Here is a 13,147-nt window from a genome sequence, read left to right as displayed (position 1 = left end):
AGAATTGGAGGAAAGTGATTACTGATTGAATTCTGGAGGGGAAGAAAAAAGGAACGGTTGAGTATATTCTTAGGGTATTTGGATGCATGATGGTCTCACTAGCCCAAGCTAGGCAGTGAGAGAGGAGGAAGAAGCATAGGAGGAGAGGGTCGTTTCAGTTGGGACAAGGGTACAGGTGCTTGTGGGACATCCAGGTGGAGATGGGGTGAGGATTGCAGACACTACCTGGGGGCTTGTCAGTAGGGGCTACTGGAAGTACTGGTCACTTAAGGAAATGTACAGAGAAGGTGGACGGCACACAAACAATTGGGTTGTTCAAGAAGAAGAGAATCCCGGCTAGGAGTCTACGGAAGGATTGATGCAGAGAAGGAGGGAAGGGGGACAAGAGGACAAGTGTGATCGCCTGTACCCAGGAGCACAAAGGGGCAAGTGGAATGAGAACTAAAAAGCGTCGACATTTGGTGTCTGGGATGCTTTCAGACAAGCCCTCTTCCTGGATAGATATGAACAAGTACTAGTGACTCATCCAACTTTACTTTTCTAAAATTCCTTATTAGTCAACAGAAGTTTTGTTGACTACAATATAGCTCCTTTGCTTGGCCCAATAGGTATTTCAACAAAGATTGAACAGTGAGATCTTACTATTTCCAGCCTGACAGCTTATCTTCCTTCAGGCCCGTTATTAAGATTTCAGAAGCTCCTCCATCCATCCAGGAACACACTGATATCCCTTTAGGTGGATGGTTTCCATGGAAACTAATCTCTTTGATTTGTTAATCATTTCTCTCTGTACTAATGTCAGCAAGTGACCAGTTCTCACCCCATCTCCTCACTCTGGCTCTGATCCATATGAATTAGGATGTGGGTATTGGGGGACCTGGCCATCCCTGACTGTGAAGTTGGCCATCTCTTCTATACTATGTGTGGTTTTGCAGGGTAGAGAGAAAACAGTCTCTATCTAGACATCATCTAAGAGGGCAGTGCAGTTTGGTTTTAAATCCTTGCCATCCCACCTTTGGCACATGGTATGTTTGGCAAGTTATGTAACTGCTCTAAACCACCATGTCTTCATCTATGAAGTGGAGATAAATCCTAAATCATAGGGCTACTGGGGGGATTAAACGAGGTGAGATATTAAAAGTAGGGCAACAATAGCTTGCAATTGCTGGTATTGTCGTTATTACTGTTCTAGGAATGGTTAACTTTTGAAGGAGGCAGTTGATCTCGTTCCCAGTGTCTTCCTGAGGTGCCCTGTTCTGTGACTTATTAAGGCTTTTACTTTGCAATAGGGAGGAGGGAGGGAAATCCACATACATTTGCGTGGGGCTGTGATTATAAATACTATAAGGGATAATAAGCCTTGGACAGGTTTTTAAAGTGAACGTGTAGCCTGGGCTCCGGTTTCCTGCTCTGGAAGAAGTGTCACAGTTTCCTGTAGGCTGCACCTTCCCCTCTGCCCCACCCAGGGACCTAGAGATTAGGCATCCTCCCTTCTCCCCACTTCTCCCTACTTCTCCCTCTCCCTCCTTCCATCCCTCCTTCCTCTTTTCCCTTTCTCCTATACCCTCTCCCTTTCACGTATCTGTTATAGAGAATGTAGGCAAATCACTGGCCCATTGTGCATGTTCAGTTGAGAAACATTGCATTTTTTTTAACTGTTTCTTTTTGATACTGAACTGATTGACCATACTTCTTTGGTGAATTCTTTGGTCTTGTCTTTTGCCCAATTTACTTGCTATTTAGGATGTTAGTTTTTTCTTGGTAATCGTTTTGTAGCTGTTTTAGTAAGAATATTTTCTGGCATATTTTTCAAAAATTTTCCATTTGCTTTTAAATGGGCAATATAAACATGTACAAAATGCAAAACATTCAAAAGGCTTCATAGTGAAACAAAAGGCTGTCTCCATCCCCTGGCCCCATCACCCATTGTCCCTCTCCAGAGGCTGCTACAGGCACACCTCAGAGATATTACAGATTTGCTTCCCAACACCGCAATAAAGTGAATGTCATCATAAAGCAAGTCACATGAATTTTGTATTTCCTAGTGCATGTAAAAGTTATGTTTACACTATACTGTAGTCTATCAAGTGTGCAATAACATTATATCTAAAAAATGTACACACATTAATTAAGAAATACTTTATTACTAAAATATGCTAATGATCATCTGAGCCTTTGGCAAGTCATAATCTCTTTTGTTGGCAGAGGGTTTTGCCTTGACATTGATGGCTACTGACTGATCAGGTTGGTGGTTGCTGAAGTTTGGGGTATCTGTGACAATTTCTTAAAATAAGATAATACTGGCCAGGCATGGTGGCTTATGCCTGTAATCCCAGCACTTTGGGAGGCCGAGGCAGGTGGATTGCCTGAGGTTGAGAGTTTGAGACCAACTGGCCAGCATGGTGAAACCCTGTCTCTACTAAAAACACAAAAATTAGCCAGGCACGGTGGTTGGCGCCTGTAATCTGAGCTACTTGGGAAGTTTGAACCATGGAGGCAGAGGTTGCAGTGAGCCAAGATTGCACCATTTCACTCCAGCCTGGGCAACAAGAGTGAGACTCTGTCTTAAAAAAAAAAAAAAAAAGATAACATGAATGTTTGCTACATCAATTGGCTCTTCCTTTATGAAAAAGCTCTCTGTAGCACGCAATGCTGTTTGACAGCATTTTACCCAAAGTAGAACTTTCAAAATTAGACTCATTCCTCTCAACCCCTGCTGCAGCTTTGTCAACTAAATCCTTTGCTGTGATTTCAGCAATGTTCACAGCATCTTCACCAAGAATAGGTTCCATCTCAACAAACCACTTTCTTTGCTCATTCATTTATTCATAAGAAGAAACTCCTCATTCATTTAAGTTGTATCACGAGATTGTAGCAATTCAGTCACATCTTTGGGCTCCACTTTTAATTCTAGTTTTCTTGCTATTTCTACCACATGTGCAGTTATTACCACCACTGAAGTCTTGAACCCTTCAAAGTCATTCATGAGGGCTGGAATAAACTTTTTCAAAACTTCTGTTAATGTTGACATTTTGGTCTCCTCCCTTGAATTACGAATGTTCTTAATGACATTTATGGCATTAATTAATCTATCTATGGCAGCTATATAGCCTTACAAAATATGTTTCTTAAATAATAAGACTTGAAAGTAGAAATTACTCGTTGACCCATGGATTGTAGAATGGATATCGTGTTAGCAGACATGAAAACAACATTGCTCTCCTTGCACATCTCCATCAGAGCTCTTGGGTGACCAGGTGCTTTGTCAATGAGCAGTAATATTTTGAAAGAAATCTTTTTTTGTAGGCAGTAGGTCTCAACAGTGGGCTAAAAATATTCAGTCAACCATGCTGTAAACAGCTGTGCTGTCAGCCAGGCTTTGTTCTTCCATTTACAGAGCACAGACAGAGCAGGTTCAGCCTGATTCTAAAGGGCCCTGGGATTTTCAGGATGGTAAATGAGCATTGGCTTCAACTTACAGTCACCAGCTGCATACTCCTAACAAGAAAGGCAGCCTGTCCTTTGAAGCTTTAAAACTAGGCATTGAGTTCTCTTTCTATGAATGTCATCCTAGATGGCATCTTCTTCCAATATAAGGCTATTTAATCTACATTGAAAATTTGCTGTTTAGTGTAGCCACCTTCATCAATGATATTGGCTAGATTTTCTAGATAACTTTCTGTAGCTTCTACATCAGCACTTGCTGTTTCACCTTGTACTTTTATGAAGACAGCTTCTTTCCTTAAACCTCACAGGCTAACCTCTGGTAACTTCCAACTTTTCTTCTGCAGTTTCCTTACCTATCTCAGCCTCCACAGAATTGAAGAGAGTTAGTGCTTTACTCTGGATTAGGCTTTGACTTGAGGGAATATTGTGGCTAGTTTTATCTATCTAAACTATTAGAAGTTTCTCCATAGCAGCAATAAGGCTGTTTCACTTTCTTATTGTGAGTGTTCACTGGAGTAGCACTTTTAATTTCCTTTAAAACCTTTTCCTTTGCATTCACAATTTGATTAACTATTAGACACAAGAGGTGTAGTTTATGGTCTGTCTTGGCTTTTGACATGCCTTCTTCACTAAGCTTAATCATTTCTAGCTTTTGATTTAGCGTGGGAGATGTGCAACTCTTCCTTTTTACTTGAACACTTAGAGGCCACTTTAGGGCTATTAAGTGGACTAATTTCAAGTTTGTCATGTCTTAGAGAACAGTGAGGTCCCGGGAAAGGGAAAAGGACAGAGAACAAACAGGTTGTTGGTGGAGCTGTCAGAACACACACAACATTTATTGATTAAGTTTGTTTTATTACATGGGCATGGCTTGTGGTGCTCCAAAACAATTATAATAGTAACATTTAAAAGATTACAGGTCACCATAACAGATATAATAATAATAAAAAAGTTTGAAATATTATGAGAATTACCAAAATATGACACAGAGACACGAGTGAGCACATGCTGTTGGAAAAATAACGCTGACAGACTTGCTTCACACAGGGTTGACACAAACCTTCAATTTGTAAAGATGTGGTATTTGAGAAGCACAATAAAATGCAACAAAACGAGGTATGCTTGTACTTAATATCAGAATCTTGTGTATCCTGCCTGAGATATTGCATGCATATACAGATTGTAAGAATATACATGTATATGTAAGAGTCTGTATATTTATACATATGGTAATTTATATAAATTTGTTTACATCTAGCTTTTTCACTTAATAAATATCTGGCAGATCACTTTATATAAATGTTTATAGAGCTGCCTCATTATTTATAATGACTGTATACTTTTCCATCCTATGTTTGGACTATATTTAACCATCGAATATCGAACATTTAAATTGTTTCTAATATTTTCTATCACAACACTGCTGCAATGAATATATTTATAATACATGGGTTTATCTGTAGAATGTATAATCTAGAAGTGAAATAATTAAGTTAAAGTTTGATAGATATGATCAGATTACCTTTTATAGAGGTGATATCAAGTTACACTCTCTACAGAAGTGTTTAAGAGTATCACTTCTTGGCCTTTTGGCTAAGATCAAGTGTAGTATCTGTTCTTATCAGAAGTGTTTAAGAGTATCTCTTTCTTTACAGTTTTTCCAAAGTTGAATTTCATCAAACTTTTTGACGCTTATCAACCTGATGTGTAAATTTTAAAAACTCAGCATAAGTTCTAATTACACTGTTCTTGTTATAAAAAAGGTTGACTTTTTTTTCGTATGAAGAAAATCCATTTCTTTTTCTGTTTTGGGGAAACACGTCTTCATATACTTTGTCCATTTTCCTATTAAAGCATTCCACTTCTTACTGATTTGTATAGTTCTTTACCTATATTGGTGAATTTACCCAGTTGTGATATAAATTGAAAATATTTCTTCATAGTTTATTGCTTGTCTTTTTAATGTTCTTGTCATGCAGAAAACTTTTTATATCTAAGTTATTACATTGATCCCATATTTTCCTTTGATAAGTTTTAGGTTTTGTGTTACAGTTAGAAAGATATCTGCTTTGTGAAATTATTTTTAAACTCTCATTTTTGTGGTGTTTAATAATTATACATATATATATATTTATATTTGATCTGCTTGGCAAATAATCTGTCTTTTCTCCACTTCTTCTAAACACTGCTTTTATTATATGCTAAATTTTTGAATAAATTTGTGTCAATTTATGTACTCTACATTCATTTCCTTTGACCTGTCTGTGGATTCATGCCTCAGTACCATACATTTTTATTTACTATAGCATAATAATATCTTTTAATATCTGACAGAGCTTATCTCTTCTCCTGCAGTAGCAGGAGTTGGGTGTACATGGCATATACAATCTTAAAGGATTTTTAATACAGATTTTCAAATCTATTAGGATAGAGTTTAAAGTGTTATTCTTTATTTTCTTTCTCATCTATAGCTAGAGATCTATTCTTAGTCCTAAGTTTGAATAGTCATTTGCTTTTCCTGAAGTTTTGCATAGTTTATGGGTTTAATGAAAAAAGCAGCCTCTGGATGAACTTACCAGTTTTACATTTTTTTTTAACTAATCATTAATTTTTGTTTATATCATTATTTTTCCTCCTCTTTTCCTTCATTTTTTGTCTGTAATATATGTCATTTACTTAATTTATGTTTATTTTTTTATTTGGTAATAAATACACTTAATGCAATAAATCAGTTTCTGATTGCTGCAGAGGTATTGATATGTAGCCTCCTCATTTTCATTTTTGTAACCATTTAATAATTACTCTTTCAATTTTTCTTTTACCCTAGAATTATTTAGGATACTGTTTGTTTTTCATATTTTCAAGTGATTGGATTTTTGAAATACAAATTTCATTTGACTTAGAAAATGAGTCCATGTAGTTTCTATTTTGGAGAGATTTTTTAACTAAAATTTTCTTTGTCATCCAATATAGGCCATAAATTGGCACCAGAACAAAGTGTAAGGTTTATAGGGCCCAGATTGTAATGTCAATGTGTTAAGTCTGTCTTACTAACTTTATTATTTAAGCCTCTTATATTATTATTATATACCTTCCTCATTTTTGAAGCTTTAAAGAAGTGTATTGACCTCTCTCATTGCTATGCCTTTCATTTCTTTCTATTTAAAAACATATTTTGATGCAATCTTATTTGTTAACAATGCAATTTATTAAATATTCATGCCTTTATAAATTAGACTTCACAACAAAAAATGACAATTTCCTCTTTGTTTTACCCATGAAGTCTACTTTTGCTGATATTGATATTGCAACACCTGTTTTTCTTCATGTTTTTCAGATATATCTTTGTACAACCTTAACTTTAGCATCTCAGCATCTCTTTTAAAAATTTTCATGATTCCCTAGCTCTTGGAAGTTTATGTTGTTGTTGTTGCTAGTGTAACAAACCCTCAGTCTTCTTATTTCTTAATGGAGATGATAATAGTAGTACCTGTCTCAAAGGGTTGCTGGAAGGACTAAGTAAGATCATGTACGGCAAGTGCTGAGCACAGTCTTATTATTATTATTAATCCCAAAGTGATAAAAATCATGCATTTCCTCTCTCTCTCTCTCAAGTTTTGCCCTTGTCACCCAGGCTAGAGTGCAATAATGCCATCTCAGCTCACTGCAACTTCCACCTCCTGGGTTCAAGCAATTCTCCTGCCTCAGCCTCCTGAGTAGCTGGGATTACAGGTGGCCACCACCATGCCTAGCTGATTTTTGTATTTTTAGTAGAGACAGGGGTTTCGTCATGTTGGCCAGGCTGGTCTCGAACTCCTGACCTCAGGTGACCCACCTGCCTTGGCCTCTCAAAGTGCTGGGATTACAGGTATGAGCCACTGCTCCCAGCCCATTGTTTTGTTTGTTTGTTTTTGTAAACTAAGTTTTCTTCTGTTATACTTTAAACCATAGGTTGCCTTGTTAACTAATAAACCTTGAATTTAAACAAACAGAAAATATACATCCATTTGTTAAATTTAGTTATGGCTGTTCTTATACTGAACAGGGAATAGGGCAAGATTTCCCTCACAGTGACCTGCAGTGACAAGGGGCAACAAGGCATCAGGCATCGTGGTTAAAGCGAGCTCCTCCGCAGCCAGCCCACTGCCTCCAGGGCCCACCTCCACCCGCCTGCTCCCTAACTGGCTAAGAGAGCTCAGATGAGTTCCTTTACCTCCCCACCTCCACACTCTCATCTGTGAAATGGGGATATTAACAGCACCTTTCTCATAGCTGTGTTGTGAAGATGAAATTAATGAATACATGCAAAGCGCTTAAATACCTGGCCAGTGGTGAATGCTACATACACAGGTGAGCTGTTAGCTGCTATTACTCATGCTCTGCTCTCCTCCCCTTCTCCGTCAGCGCTGTGCAAGCTCCTCTTCACTTGTATATCAATTAGTTTTCATTAATTTGATTAAGTACAAGAAATATTTTCAGAGTACCTACTCTGTTTCAGACACTGTGCTGCTACTTGTAGGAAGCGCAATATCTATCACAGGAGACAGACATATAAATATAATAATGATAAGGCAGTGTAAATAGTAATTTAATAAAAACTCCAAACAATAAAATAATAGCAATAAGTCAGTGTAGAGTATAACAGTGGGAACATAAGTCGAGGGCAGAGGAGGCATAGAGAAGGGGCAGTTGCTTCTCTCTGGGGCAGGGGGAGGGAAGGCTCTGAAGAAGAAGGGAGCCCAGGAATGGATCTTGAGCTGGGTGTGAGCTGGAGTCTTAGATGAGGAACTAGCAGGCAGGAAGGCATGGTGACCTGAAATAACGTGACATTCCCACACCCATCTTGCATGCCACCTCTCGTCCTCCAGTTGGGAACATCTCCCCATGTTGTTCACCTCCCTGAAGAAATGTCCCTTCTTCTGAAGTCCCGCTCAAGTCCTACTTTCTCCGAGAGTCCTGTCCCCAGCACCTGACTCGCTCTGACTCACCTGGCTTCCCTTGTGCTGTGACCATGCCTGTGTCTCGCTTCTCCCTGCTCCCAGGTGGCTGTACAGTGCTGGGCGCACGGTAAGTGCATGTTGATGGATAAAATGATTACCAACACCATTAAATGACTAATGCTTTATCCCAACATCATGGCTGTGAGAGCCCATTTCCCACTGAAATTCCCACTGGTCTTTGAAGAGAGGAGATCAGGGCGATTTGTCTTTTCCTAGCTCATACTACATGTCCCTTTTACATGATTCTCTCAGGAGCCCCAGGGAACATAAGGGACCTGGCTTGAGATTACAAAATGACTGAGAAACAAAGAGGAGAGAGGTGCAGAAACCTGGCGAATACAGCCCTTGTCGCTGAAATGTCAGACCCACTGCAGTCAAGCCCATTAATCTTGTTTTATTGCAAGATTCAAAATCGCCATGCTATGGCAGCCACAAAATTGATAGATGGGTTCCTCTGTGTTCACCCAGGATCTTGGCTGCCTGGGAAACCAGACCCCAGATGAACAAGGAGAGGAAATTAAAACCGCCCTTGGAGGTTTTTCAGTAACTGCTGCTAGAGAAAGACCGGGCATTCACGGTCTCTGGCCGCCAAGCTGCTTACACTTGGGTTTTACTGCGTTTTTTATAAGCAAATCAAAGAAATAGAAATGCTGAAACCATCGCGGTAAATCTTAAGCAGCTTCCCACTCCAGTGAGGGGCAGGAGCGGCCACAACCTGGCTGTCCTGTTGCTTAAGGCCATGGGGCTGTGATCTTGTTTGGCTTTTTGTTAATGACATAGGTGAAAAATAGAAATGCCTGGTTGTTGTAATTTGGGGTTCTTTGATCACTGGGGAGCTGAAACCGTTTTCCGTATGTCAGTTTTCTAGTTGGATTCCATCTTTTGTAAATAGCCATTTTCCTTCTGCCACTAATGTAATTAATGATTCAGTTCAGCAGTTCCGCATGTACTGTGGGTCTAGCACATTCAGAGGTGAGGAAGGCATGGAGGTGAGTTATGTATGTCCCACTTCCTAACACAGTACAGGGGGAAAGAGAGAGAGTAGGAGGGAGAAAGGGAAACAGAATGTCACTTTGCTGCAATGTGGCTGATAAGGATACTTCCAGAATGTTTTCCGGTTTTTTTTTTGTTTTTTTTTTTTGTTTTTTTTTTTTGCTTTTTAAACAAAAATTTTGGAGAACATAGAGATGTTTCTGTTCTTTTAATATTATCAATTACCTATCTTTTGTGATTACTTCTATCACTTTTTAAATATTCATTTTTGTTTCATTTTAACTTTCTGTGGTCAATTTTTTTTAAATCCCAAATCTGGCTGAAATTTATTTACATGTTAGATTTGTATGAGTTATAGGTCTTCCTTCTTTTTCTAAATTACTTTGATTTTGCAAACATTATATTGACTAATTCTTCCCTTTTCTGAGTGTCTTTTTTTTGATAGCTCTTTTGTTTGTTATACATAAAATTCCCACACATACACACACAGGGATTATAATATTTATTTTCCTTTGTGCCAATACGTTGCTCTTTATTATTGTTGATTTTCAGTACCTTTAAATATCTGGCAGAACTAGCACATCCCGGAATGTTTTTGTAGTCTATCTTATTTATTCTTTCTTTTGACTATTAGGGATTTTTTTCCAGTTCCAAGAAATTATCCAGAGAAATTATTTTTGACCTTGTATTCAATCTATATATTTATTTAGGTAAACCAATGTGTTTATAATATAATGTTAGGACTAACACTCAAAATCCTAAGGAAATTGATCTCGGACAAACGATTCTTAGCAAAGCAATTTTACTTCTGTGCAGAGGGGTGCCTCCTTGGCCAGTCGCCATGAGAGCACCCCTGAACAAAGGGACACGAGAGCCTTTATTACTGACACAAGTCCTGCTCCTGTGTACATTCCCCATTGGTCGGGGTCGGGTCGTACAATCTAAAGTAATCTCGGTTGGCTAAACATTTGATTTTCTTTAGGTAAGGTGGGCACATAAAAGAAAATGGAGAGGAAGGGGAAGGGGTGTCTGTAATGAGGTAGAAAGTTAGTCCTCTTTCCAAATAAGGAAAGGATGTCAGCTGGTACTGATAATGCCTGGTACTGTGGTGTGCCTGGGCATCTAACAAAGGCAAAAAGGGAAAAAGGAGAAAAAGGAGGGGGTACTATGAATTAAAGAATAAAATATAGATCAGATTATTTGAAGAGAAACCTCATCATATCCCACAATAACATGAATAGCACCATCCAGGAATGAATTATATTTTACTTTTATTCAAATTTCTTGTAATTTGTCCCAAAGTTTGATGCTTTGTTTATAAAGCCACTTACATGAGGATATATGTTTAGTGTAATAATTTGTACACTTTGCTATAATTTAGATGAGATTTCTTTGTATTTTAGTAATGTGCAAGGAAATTATTATTTTATTTATGTGTACATCTTGTATCTGGTTAATTTTCTATACTTAAAAAATTAATTCTGGAGGTTTTCAGTTAAAAGCTGCTTTTGGCGCCGCTCAGCCCAGGGCTGGGACCCCACCAGGGCTGGGACTGCCCGGCCTGGCCCCCGCCCACGCCTCCCTGCGCCACCCCGCCCCTCCCAGAGCCACCCAGCGCCCCTCACCGTGCGCTCTCCACGCACCCGCCAGCGCGGCCGGACCGGGTAGCCAGAAAAATCATTTTTCTTCTCTGGGAAGGTGAACATTTGTAGCATTGATTTCCCGGATCTGATCTGGTAACATGGCAAAAGATGCCGGTCTTATTGAAGCCAATGGAGAACTCAAGGTCTTCACAGACCAGAACCTTAGTCCTGGAAAAGTCGTGGTGTCCCTCGTGGCCGTTCACCCCTCCACCGTCAACCCGCTCGGGAATCAGCTCTTCGCAAAAACCTTTGGACAGTCCAATGTCAACAGTGCCCAGCAAGTGGTAATTGGTACGCCTCAGAGACCAGCAGCGTCAAACGCCCTGGTGGTAGGAAGCCCACGCATCCCCAGCACTCACACTGCCTCTCAGAGCCAGCCTTCCGACTCCTCACCTTGGGCTGCCGGGAAGCGCAACAGAAAAGGAGAGAAGAATGGCCAAGGGCCTGCGGCACTTCTCCATGAAGGTCTGCCAGAAGGTTCAGAGGAACGGGACCACTTCCTACAACGAAGTGGGGGACGAGCTGGTCTCGGAGTTCAGTGCTGCCGACAACCACATCTTACCAAACGAGTCAGGTTATGACCAGAACAGCATAAGACGGCGCGTCTACGATGCCGTAAACGTGCTGATGGCCATGGGATCATCTCCAAGGAGAAAAAGGAGATCAAGGGGATTGGTCTGCCCACCAACTCGGCTCAGGAATGTCAGAACTTAGAGGTGGAAAGACAGAGGAGACTTGAAAGAATAAAACAGAAACGGTCTCAACTTCAAAACTTATTCTACAGCAAATTGCCTTCAAGAACCTGGTGCAGAGAAACCGGCACTCAGAGCAGCAGGCCAGCCAGCCGCTGCCACCCAACTTGGTCATCCACCTGCCCTTCATCATCATCAACACCAGCAAGAAGACCGTCATCGACTGCAGTATCTACAATGACAATTTCGAGTGTCTGTTTAATTTTGACAACACATTTGAAATCCACGATGACACAGAAGCGCTGAAGCAGATGGGCATGGCCTGCGGGCTGGAGTCTGGGAACTGCTCTGCTGAAGACCTTAAAAAGGCCAGAAGTCTGGTCCCAAAGGCTCTGGAGCCGTACGAGACAGAAATGGCTCAGGAAACGTTGGAGGCGTGTTCATCACGACGGCAGGTTCCACGTCTAATGGCACGAGGTTCTCTGCCAGTGACCTGACCAACGGTGCAGCTAGGACGCTGGCCACAAGCCCCGATGGGTCTCAGTACAGCGGCTCCAGGGTGGAGACCCTGGTGTCTTAAGTCGGGGAGGACGACGAGGAGGATAATGTCTTCAACGAGAATGAAGAGGACGACCGACGTCCTCCCCACTTCAAATTCAGCTTCAGGAAAACGTTTACGGGAAAGAATTTTTTTTTATTGTGGGTTTTCTGTTTCCTTTTGGCCTACTCCCAAGGAGATATTGGTAAGCTATTGAATTTAGATATGCACCTCTGATAAGCAAGGATTGTTTCCCGTAGGATTAGGACGTGCTGTGGATGTGTGTTTTGATACCAGTGTACAGATGCAGAGTGTTTATTTACTGTTTAGGATTTTGTGTTTTCATTTTCTATTTTTCTTCAAGTGCAGAGTTCATTTTTGCCGCTGAACAGTTTTTGTTGAGTTGCTGAAGCAATTGTATTTCATCCACATTCATGAAAATGAAACGCCCTCCTGTTGTGGATGGTGATCACCTGATGCCGTTTATTTGCGTGAGTTTGGGCGGCGCCCCCGCTGGCAGATGGTGAGACTCTGTGGAGTTTGTTCAGTGGTACCCTGGCCAAGCAAACAGCAGAATTCGACTTTCTAAACAGCCCCAAGCAAAACAGCAGAATTCAGCTTTCTAAACAATAAACACCATCAACCTTATTGACTTTATTGTCCCTTAAATTATATTGACTGTTGTGATTCCATCAAGTTTATACACTCTTTTCTCTCCCTATTTTGCAGCAACAAATTGCAAAGTGCTTTTGTTTCTTTGTTTTTGTTTGCTTAAAGCTTATTGCCACGCTGGTGCGGCTATGGAGGCTATCTGGAAGGCTTGGAATGGTTTAT

General features: G+C 40.2%; 2 pseudogenes; both read left to right on the top strand.

Annotated features, from left to right (window-relative positions):
- The first annotated feature begins 5,020 nt into the window (after window positions 1-5,020).
- Window positions 5,021-5,152, top strand: LOC119628244 (U2 spliceosomal RNA; annotated as a pseudogene).
- A 5,912-nt stretch (window positions 5,153-11,064) lies between these two features.
- LOC103245232 (transcription factor Dp-1 pseudogene) lies at window positions 11,065-12,754 on the top strand (annotated as a pseudogene).
- The last annotated feature ends 393 nt before the right edge of the window (window positions 12,755-13,147 follow it).

The sequence above is a fragment of the Chlorocebus sabaeus genome, chromosome 26, assembly GCF_047675955.1.
Source record: "Chlorocebus sabaeus isolate Y175 chromosome 26, mChlSab1.0.hap1, whole genome shotgun sequence".
NCBI lineage: Eukaryota > Metazoa > Chordata > Mammalia > Primates > Cercopithecidae > Chlorocebus > Chlorocebus sabaeus.
This window is presented reverse-complemented; position numbering and strand designations above follow the sequence as displayed.